This window comes from Passer domesticus, chromosome 9, assembly GCF_036417665.1.
Source record: "Passer domesticus isolate bPasDom1 chromosome 9, bPasDom1.hap1, whole genome shotgun sequence".
NCBI lineage: Eukaryota > Metazoa > Chordata > Aves > Passeriformes > Passeridae > Passer > Passer domesticus.
Genome location: NC_087482.1, coordinates 15,425,030 through 15,432,580, shown reverse-complemented (window position 1 = coordinate 15,432,580; position 7,551 = coordinate 15,425,030). Strand labels below are relative to the sequence as shown.

Here is a 7,551-nt window from a genome sequence, read left to right as displayed (position 1 = left end):
TGCTATCGCAATTCTCCTTGCCTTGCTCCAAGTGTAAACCCTGTCATCACAATTCTCATCGAAATATTGTAAAGATCTTTTTTCTTTATGTTTTTGTTCTCTCTGCATCTTTAAATCTGGCGTCAGCATTGAAATTCTTCCAATGCTGCATGGACCTCCCTTGGCATTCGCAGGAATACCATGCCAAATCCTGTCTCCACAAATCAAAAAGAATCCCCTTGGCAGTTGCACTGGGACTTGGAGTGACCCTTTGTCTGTCACCATGGTGTTGTTGCACCAGGCTGACGCATTTCTGTAGAATTCATGACTGGGAGTAACATCAATAGTTTTGTTTGGCTTTGCTGTACCTGAAATTTCAAATTTCATGCATACATTCATTGTCATGGACCCGAAAATCTCCAATTCCTGAGGTTCAGAAGAAGCCACAGGAAGAGAATGTATCCAAGTATACCATTCATTCACAGGATCTTTAACGACCTGTGAGATCTCGATTGCAGTGTGTCCTGGAATTGGCCATTCACTCACTGGCAATCCAATCATGCATGCTGAAAATGGCCTCCCTGGTCTGGAATGCGTCAGGCAAATGCTATCTAAATCTGCTGCCTGGGCTAAAGCTTCCCAAACATTTTTCTCTGGCTGATTGACTGGTAAATTTGCTTTGTTGTTCAAAACCATTGGCAATGAGACAAAACACATGAACATTGCAAAGTTTATCACCCCACCTTTCTGACTAAATATCACCATTTTCCACCCAAAGTTTTTCAGAAAACCCCCCAAAGTCTTTTATTCTTCTGTTTCTTCTAGATTATTGCTTGTAGTTTGAGTCTCCTCCTCTGTCTGAGTACTTGTCTCTCTGTTTCCGGGATCTGTGTTCTTTTGTTCTTGCGTTCGAAACGGCTTCACGTGTCGTGCCGACACCCACTTCGGACCTTGCTCTGTGGAAACACAAGCGAAACCCTTGCCCCAAGTGATTAGTTTGAAAGGACCTTCTATCTGTCCTGATTCTGGGTTTCTGACCAAAACTAAAGGATTTTCCCTTAATCTTGCTTGTGAACTGTTTGAGAAATGTCTCAAGATTGGAGGATTGGGTTCTGAGGATGAACTATTTAGGAAATTCAACACATACAATGCTTTATTTAGTTTCATGTGTGGCATCGCCTCTGGCTCCCCCCTCCTCTGTCTATCTAGAAGGGATTTTAAGGTATGGTGTGTTCTTTCAATGATTGCTTGACCTGTGGGTGTATGTGGAATACCAAAGGTATGTCTGACACCCCATTTTTTCAAAAATTTGTCAAGCACCCTGCCTGTATAAGTTGGACCATTATCTGTTTTTATTTCCTGAGGCACGCCCAATGACGCAAATGCTTGTAGAAAGTGTCGACAAGCATGGTCTGCTGTTTCTCCTGCATGTGCTGAAGCAAAGACTGCTCCCGAAAATGTATCAACTGAAACATGAACATTTTTGAGCCTCCCAAATGAGGGATATTTTGTGACATCTGTTTGCCATAGTTGAAGACTTTCCAGTCCTCGCGGATTGACCGCTCCTGTTGAGGCTGGCGGCTGTACAAGTTGACAATCTGGACAAGCATTGATGATCTCTCTCGCCTGAGTTTTTGTGAGACGAAAGGATTCCATCAATGCATGTGCATTCTGATGAAAAAAACTATGACTTAATTTTGCCTGCTCAAAAATGTCTGGGAGTGTCTGTGAAATGGGCATTGTCAACCTGTCTGCTCGAGCATTCCCCTCTGCTAAAAACCCTGGAAGTGTTGTGTGAGCTCTGATGTGTGTGATAAAATATTCATGTTCTCTATTTTCCAACAAAGTTTTCATGCTCACCAAATACGAATACAATATTTCATTGTTGGCCTCTTTCAAGAGTGAACCTTCCAAGCGTCTGACTACCCCCGCGACATATGCGGAATCCGTAATCAAATTGAGAGGTTGTTCAAACAACTGAAATGCTCGAGTGAATGCTGCCAATTCCACAATTTGTGGAGAACCCTGAATCATCCTCACATCCGAGTCCCATTTCCCTGTCTCTGAGTTCACCCATGTGATCACTGACTTGTGTGTCTTCCCTGAGCCATCAGTGAATACTGTGATCCCGTCCAGAGGTTCTTCACTTATTCTTGGCTTTGCCCTGTAACATATTTGCGACTGCAGCACTCTGTGTTGTGGAAAATGAATTGTGCAAGTTCCTGGGAAAGCTAACAATGCAATTATTAAATCTTTTGATTTCTGCATCGCCCATTTAAAATAATCTTTTTTCAATGGTAAATGAATGATTGAAAATTCTCGTCCTGCCATTGTCAACAATCTTGTTCTCCCCTTGATGATGATTTGTGCCATCATTTCTAGATCTGTAAGAATTGTTTTTGAAGGCCTGTATGGTAGAAAAATCCATTCTATAATTATCAAAGAATCTCTTTGGGATGAATCCCATTGAAAGATCAAACCGTGGAACTGTGTTTTCTCTCCCAGCACTGCCAACTCAAAAGGCAATGATTCAACGAACCGATGTGCTTGACGCTTTTGAATAGCATCTGTGATTTTTTCTAATTCCTTTTTTGCCTCTCGCGTGAGTGTCCTGGGAGATCGAATGTCTGTGTCCCCTCTCAAAAGATTGAGCAACGCTGGAATGTCGTTGTTCGTGATCCCTAGAATTGGTCTCATCCAGTTGATTTCTCCCAAAAGTTGTTGCACATCATGCAAATTGTTGACTTTTGTGCTGACCTCCATTTTTTGGGGTTTTATCGTTCTCTCCGAGATTTTCCACCCTAAATATGTCCAAGGTGCAATCTCCTGAATTTTTGAAACACTGATTTCCAAACCTGCCTTTTGCACCTCTGTGATCACACAGTCACGAGCTTTTTGCAGCTCCTGTTGTGTTGACGCTGCAATGAGCAAATCATCCATATAATGAATAATCTTCACCTGCGGGAATTTCTTCCGTGCTGGTGACAAAGCTCGTGCCACGTACCATTGACAGATTGTCGGCGAGTTTTTCAGACCTTGTGGAAGTACCACCCAATGGTATCGTTGCAACGGTGCTTCCTTGTTGATACTTGGAACGGAAAAGGCAAGTCTTGGTGCATCATCTGGATGAAGTGGAATGCTGAAAAAACAATCCTTGAGATCGATGATCACGAGTTGCCAATCTCTGGGAATCATCGAAACGGATGGAAGTCCCAACTGAAGAGGTCCCATGTCCTCAATGACTTCATTGATCTTTCTGAGATCATGCAACAGCCTCCATTTACCTGATAGTTTCTTCTTGATGACGAACACTGGAGAATTCCAAGGGCTATTTGTTGGTTTGATGTGTCCCTTCTCCAATTGTTGTTGGACCAGGTTCTTCAGCGCACTCAACTTTTCTCGTTCAAGGGGCCACTGATCCACCCAAACCGGATCATTTGTTTTCCAAGTCAGTTTCAGCGTGGCGAGTGCCGCAGTGACCCCAATTAAAAATCCATCTCGATCTTCGTCCCCCACTGAGCCAACAAATCTCTTCCCCAAACGGTGATTGGCTTTTGCACAACAAACGGACGAATGATCGCTGTCTTGTTTCCCGGTCCTGTGACAACAATAGAATTCTCACTCTGCAGACATAGAGAAGCTCCCCCTATGCCTGAGAGAGATCCCAGAGGCACAATCAAATTCCAATCACGGGGCCAAAAGATGTACGAAATTACTGTGACATCTGCTCCCGTGTCAAGCATTCCTCTGACCACTATTGTTCTGTCCCCACAAGTCAACTGACATGTGAGTGTGGGTCGATCCCGACCTATATGTTTGATCCACGTGGCATGAATTTCAACATTCTCTCTCAGAGGATGCCCTTCCTCATCAAAGATTGACAAAACCTGCCCAATGGCATGTGGTGGCAATGCGAAAGCTCTCGCAACTTGAGTGTTTTCCGCCACGATCAACGGTGGACGGAGGGCTTTTGCTAGAACTGTCAATTCTGTATTTCTGTCTGCTGATATAACTGATGGATAAACAATGAGTCCCAGGATACTACTTCTGTCCTGCCCTACTATTAAAAAATCTTGTTTTTTGTCCGAATGTCCATGGACACCTGTTGGTATCTCCGCATGACTTTCGTCCAAGAAACACACTAGTTTGGAAGCTGCCAATGTGCACTGCGCTCCTGGTGGAAGAAGGTCTGGGTCGCTGGAGAGTCTGCTGAGGACTTTGCTGAGGGTGTCTGCTTGATGCTCTCCGATGACTGTCCTGCCTGCTCTTGTGTCATCGCCATCACTTGTGTCGTTGCGCGCTGGCGATTTGTGTGCGCGCTCTTTTTCCCGTTTCCCGGCTGTGGTAAAGGGTTTCCTTCCACATCTGTCTGAGAATAACATTCTTTCACAGAGTGTCTTCCTCTTCTGCATCGTGCGCAGAGTGGTTTTTGCGGTTTTTGCGTCTGCGCTTGTGCGTGCGCTTGTGGGCAATTCTTCTTAAAATGTCCAAATGCTCCACACTTATAGCACTGTCCTCCAGGTGGATTGTTTTTCTTCTGGATGGTTGCAAGAATTTCATTCTGCTGTTGAAATATTTTGTCCAGCATCTCTCCTTCTGATCGCTTTCCCGAGTGTTCTCTCAGCTGGCTTTCCCACTCTCCTCTCAATTCATCTCTCACGATCGACGCAACATGCTGAGGTGTTCCCACCTTGCTGCATGCTTCCACCATCTCTGCCAAGGATGGTCTTCCTGGCATTGCAGTGATGACTCGTTGGCAATCCGGGTTGGCATTGCCGAATGCGAGACTTTCCAAGAGTGGTCGCTTCGCAGCTTCGATGGTCACCTGCCGATCCACCGCTTGCGTGAGTCGATCTATGAATGATGAATATGGTTCTGTGGGACCTTGCCTGATGGTTGAAAATGGGACATCTGGAACTCCTGCTGGAGCGATCTGCAAGATCGCTTTCCGCGCCGCTTCCTTGATGTCATTCAACACTCGCCTTGGAAGACGTACCGCTTGTTCTGCTGGATTGTCATCTGGAGGATCTCCTGCCAACTGTGCTTCAGTGAGGTTTGCGTTTGGCCCGCCTTGATAATTGTTCCTCAACTCTGTGAGATATCTTCGCCATCTTCTTTCCCAGATGAGATTCTGCGTGTCTGTGAGAATCATTGACACAAGGCTTCGAATATCAAATGGCGTCAGGTCATACATGTTAAATGTCCCCCTCAGGAGCTGTTTAAAGTATGGTGAATCCAGCCCATTGCGTTGAACAGCTCTCGCTAAGTCTTTGATCACATCGTGATTCAATCTCTCCCACCTTGGATTCTGCCCCTGCGCATCATATGTCACTGGCATTGTCAGATCTCCTGATCCTTGCAGCAAAGCTTCTTCTGTCAGTTCCTTTTTGACTTGTTTCCAATCCACCATTTTCATTGGTTGTTCCTCTTCTTCCTGTAGAAATTCTTTTGGCAATTGCATGCACAGTGGAGTCTTTGATGTCAGCAGTGATTGTTTTTCAAACAGTCTTTGACTCGAGGTCTTTGGCCTCGCTCCTGGACTTAAATAAGGAATTTGAAACTCTTGTGTCTGCATCCTTTTCATCGCATCAAATGATGGCATATATCCTTTCCTTGCTTCTGCTGCTGAAAACATCCATGCCGGAATTCCCTCTGATGCTGCGATTCGTATCACGTCTTCTTCTTGCCCTTGATCCTCGTATAATGTATCTTTAAGTTCTAACTGTGGTACTGTTTTCTTTAACGTTGCGTTCCCTTTATACGTTGTTGGAAAAAACTGCTGCATGGTTGCAGTCCTGCCACGAGATAACGTTGTGGCTCTGCCCTGCATTTCGGTCATCCCCCCACTGGGTTGCCTGGACAGGTGCGATGACGTCACGAGCTCGATCGGCTCTTCAGCCACATCGATTGGCTGCAGCAGTTGTGTTTGTGGAACCTGAGCCTGCACGGATTTTGACTGAGCCAGCAATGGAGGTTGAACACCTGAGCACCGCCCTGAGATGGGAGTGGTCTGAACCACAGGGGTTGGGATCGAGGAAACTGGAACTGGAGAAGGGGTGGAGCCCCGGGATACGGAGCCCCGAGATCGGCCCCTCCTCGCCTGGGACGTCACCGAGGATCGGACCCGCCCCCGACCGCGCTCCGCCCGCACTTTTCGCGTGTGCGCTTTTTCGGGAATGCTTTCCGTCTCCCCTGGACTGACGTCACTGTCTCCGCCCCGCTCCCCTTCTGATGTCTCCTCCCCAGTGTCTGTCCCCGACTCCTCCCTCTCTGATGCTGTGTCCATACCCCGTACCCGTGTGTACGATCCCTGCTTCGCCCGTGCCCGTGTTTGCTCCGCGATGCGAGCTGACCGCCGCGGTTCGACTTCCGGGTCCTGCGTCACCGCCGTGCGTCCCCTACGTCTACTTACGGGTGCTGCTCGGAATTCCGCGGCTGCTCTGAGCTTGTTCCCCGCGTCTGACGTGGACGCTGTGATTTGGGAGCCCTTCCCGGATGTCCCGCGTGTCTCGCCCCCCGCGTGCGTCTTTGGCACGGCGCCCGCCAAGGCCGCCACCCCCGGTGTGGGTCCCCCAAAACCCGTGCCAAAACTCGTGTTCCCCACCGCTTCCGCGCCCCCCCCACCGGTCGCGACCGCCGCCGTCGCTGCCGCGCCGCCGCGCCCGCCGTGAGAAAGCGTTTCCCCATCCCCCTTCAATCCCCCGCGGACCCCCCTTCCCGATTCTTCCACCTCCCCCGCCCCTTCGTTCCCCGAGATCCGAAATTCAGGAACAATCGTCCCCGACCCCTCGATCTCGCTGGGTGAAGATCTTAGCTGTTCTGGGGTTGGGATTGTATTCGCGTCTGAATCGGAGCCTGAACCCCCCTCAGTTTCTGGGGTTTCAGGGCGTTTTGGAGGTCTCTTGGGACTTTGGGATGACAGGGCTGAAAGCAGTGCCTTTTCCCCTTGCTCCTCTCCCTCGGGAGCTGTCCCCCTCGGGCCAATTGGAACCAGAGCCAATCTCTGCACCGAGCCATGCTCTGTTTTCCCCGCCCTTGTGGGAGTTGTGGAACCTAATTCCCTGGCTGATCTCCAACACCTTGCAGAGATAGCCTCTAACATAATTCTCGCTGGAGATAACAGCTTGAAAGCCGTCTCTTCCTTTCTGGTAGCTAAAAAATATAAATGTCTGTTAACTTCTTGCCAAAAGCCCACCTCAAACAACACATGTGTTTCTGCAAACGGATAATTAAATCTGACCCACAATAATAACTCTTTGAGCTCCTTTTTAGAAACCCCCTCTGCGTACGCTTCTGTCACGCCTTGTAAGGCTGACAATGTTTCTATTTGTTCCTGTGTGAGTGTGTTCCCCATGTTTCTTAATTTTGACCTTCTCACCGAATTTGTGTCATCAGAGCAGTCTGGAGGCTCCCGGTTCCCGTCCAGCAGGTCACAGGAGATGGATTCAGGGGCCCTTCTGATTCCGCTCCGGGCTGTTCTGATACGAGGTCTCTTCGGGAGAAGTGGAGTGCGGTGTTCTCTCTTTGGCTGCTGCTTCTTCGGACTCTTCTGGCTGCCTTCCCAAGGAGTTA

General features: G+C 48.1%; 1 long non-coding RNA gene across 1 annotated transcript; it reads right to left on the bottom strand.

The window, feature by feature from the left end:
- Window positions 1-619: 619 nt before the first annotated feature.
- LOC135307684 (uncharacterized) lies at window positions 620-6,574 on the bottom strand. The gene is made up of 2 exons (XR_010368372.1): window positions 6,275-6,574; window positions 620-935 (listed from the first exon to the last, which is right to left on the bottom strand). It is a non-coding gene; the product is annotated as an uncharacterized LOC135307684 (long non-coding RNA).
- Window positions 6,575-7,551: the final 977 nt, after the last annotated feature.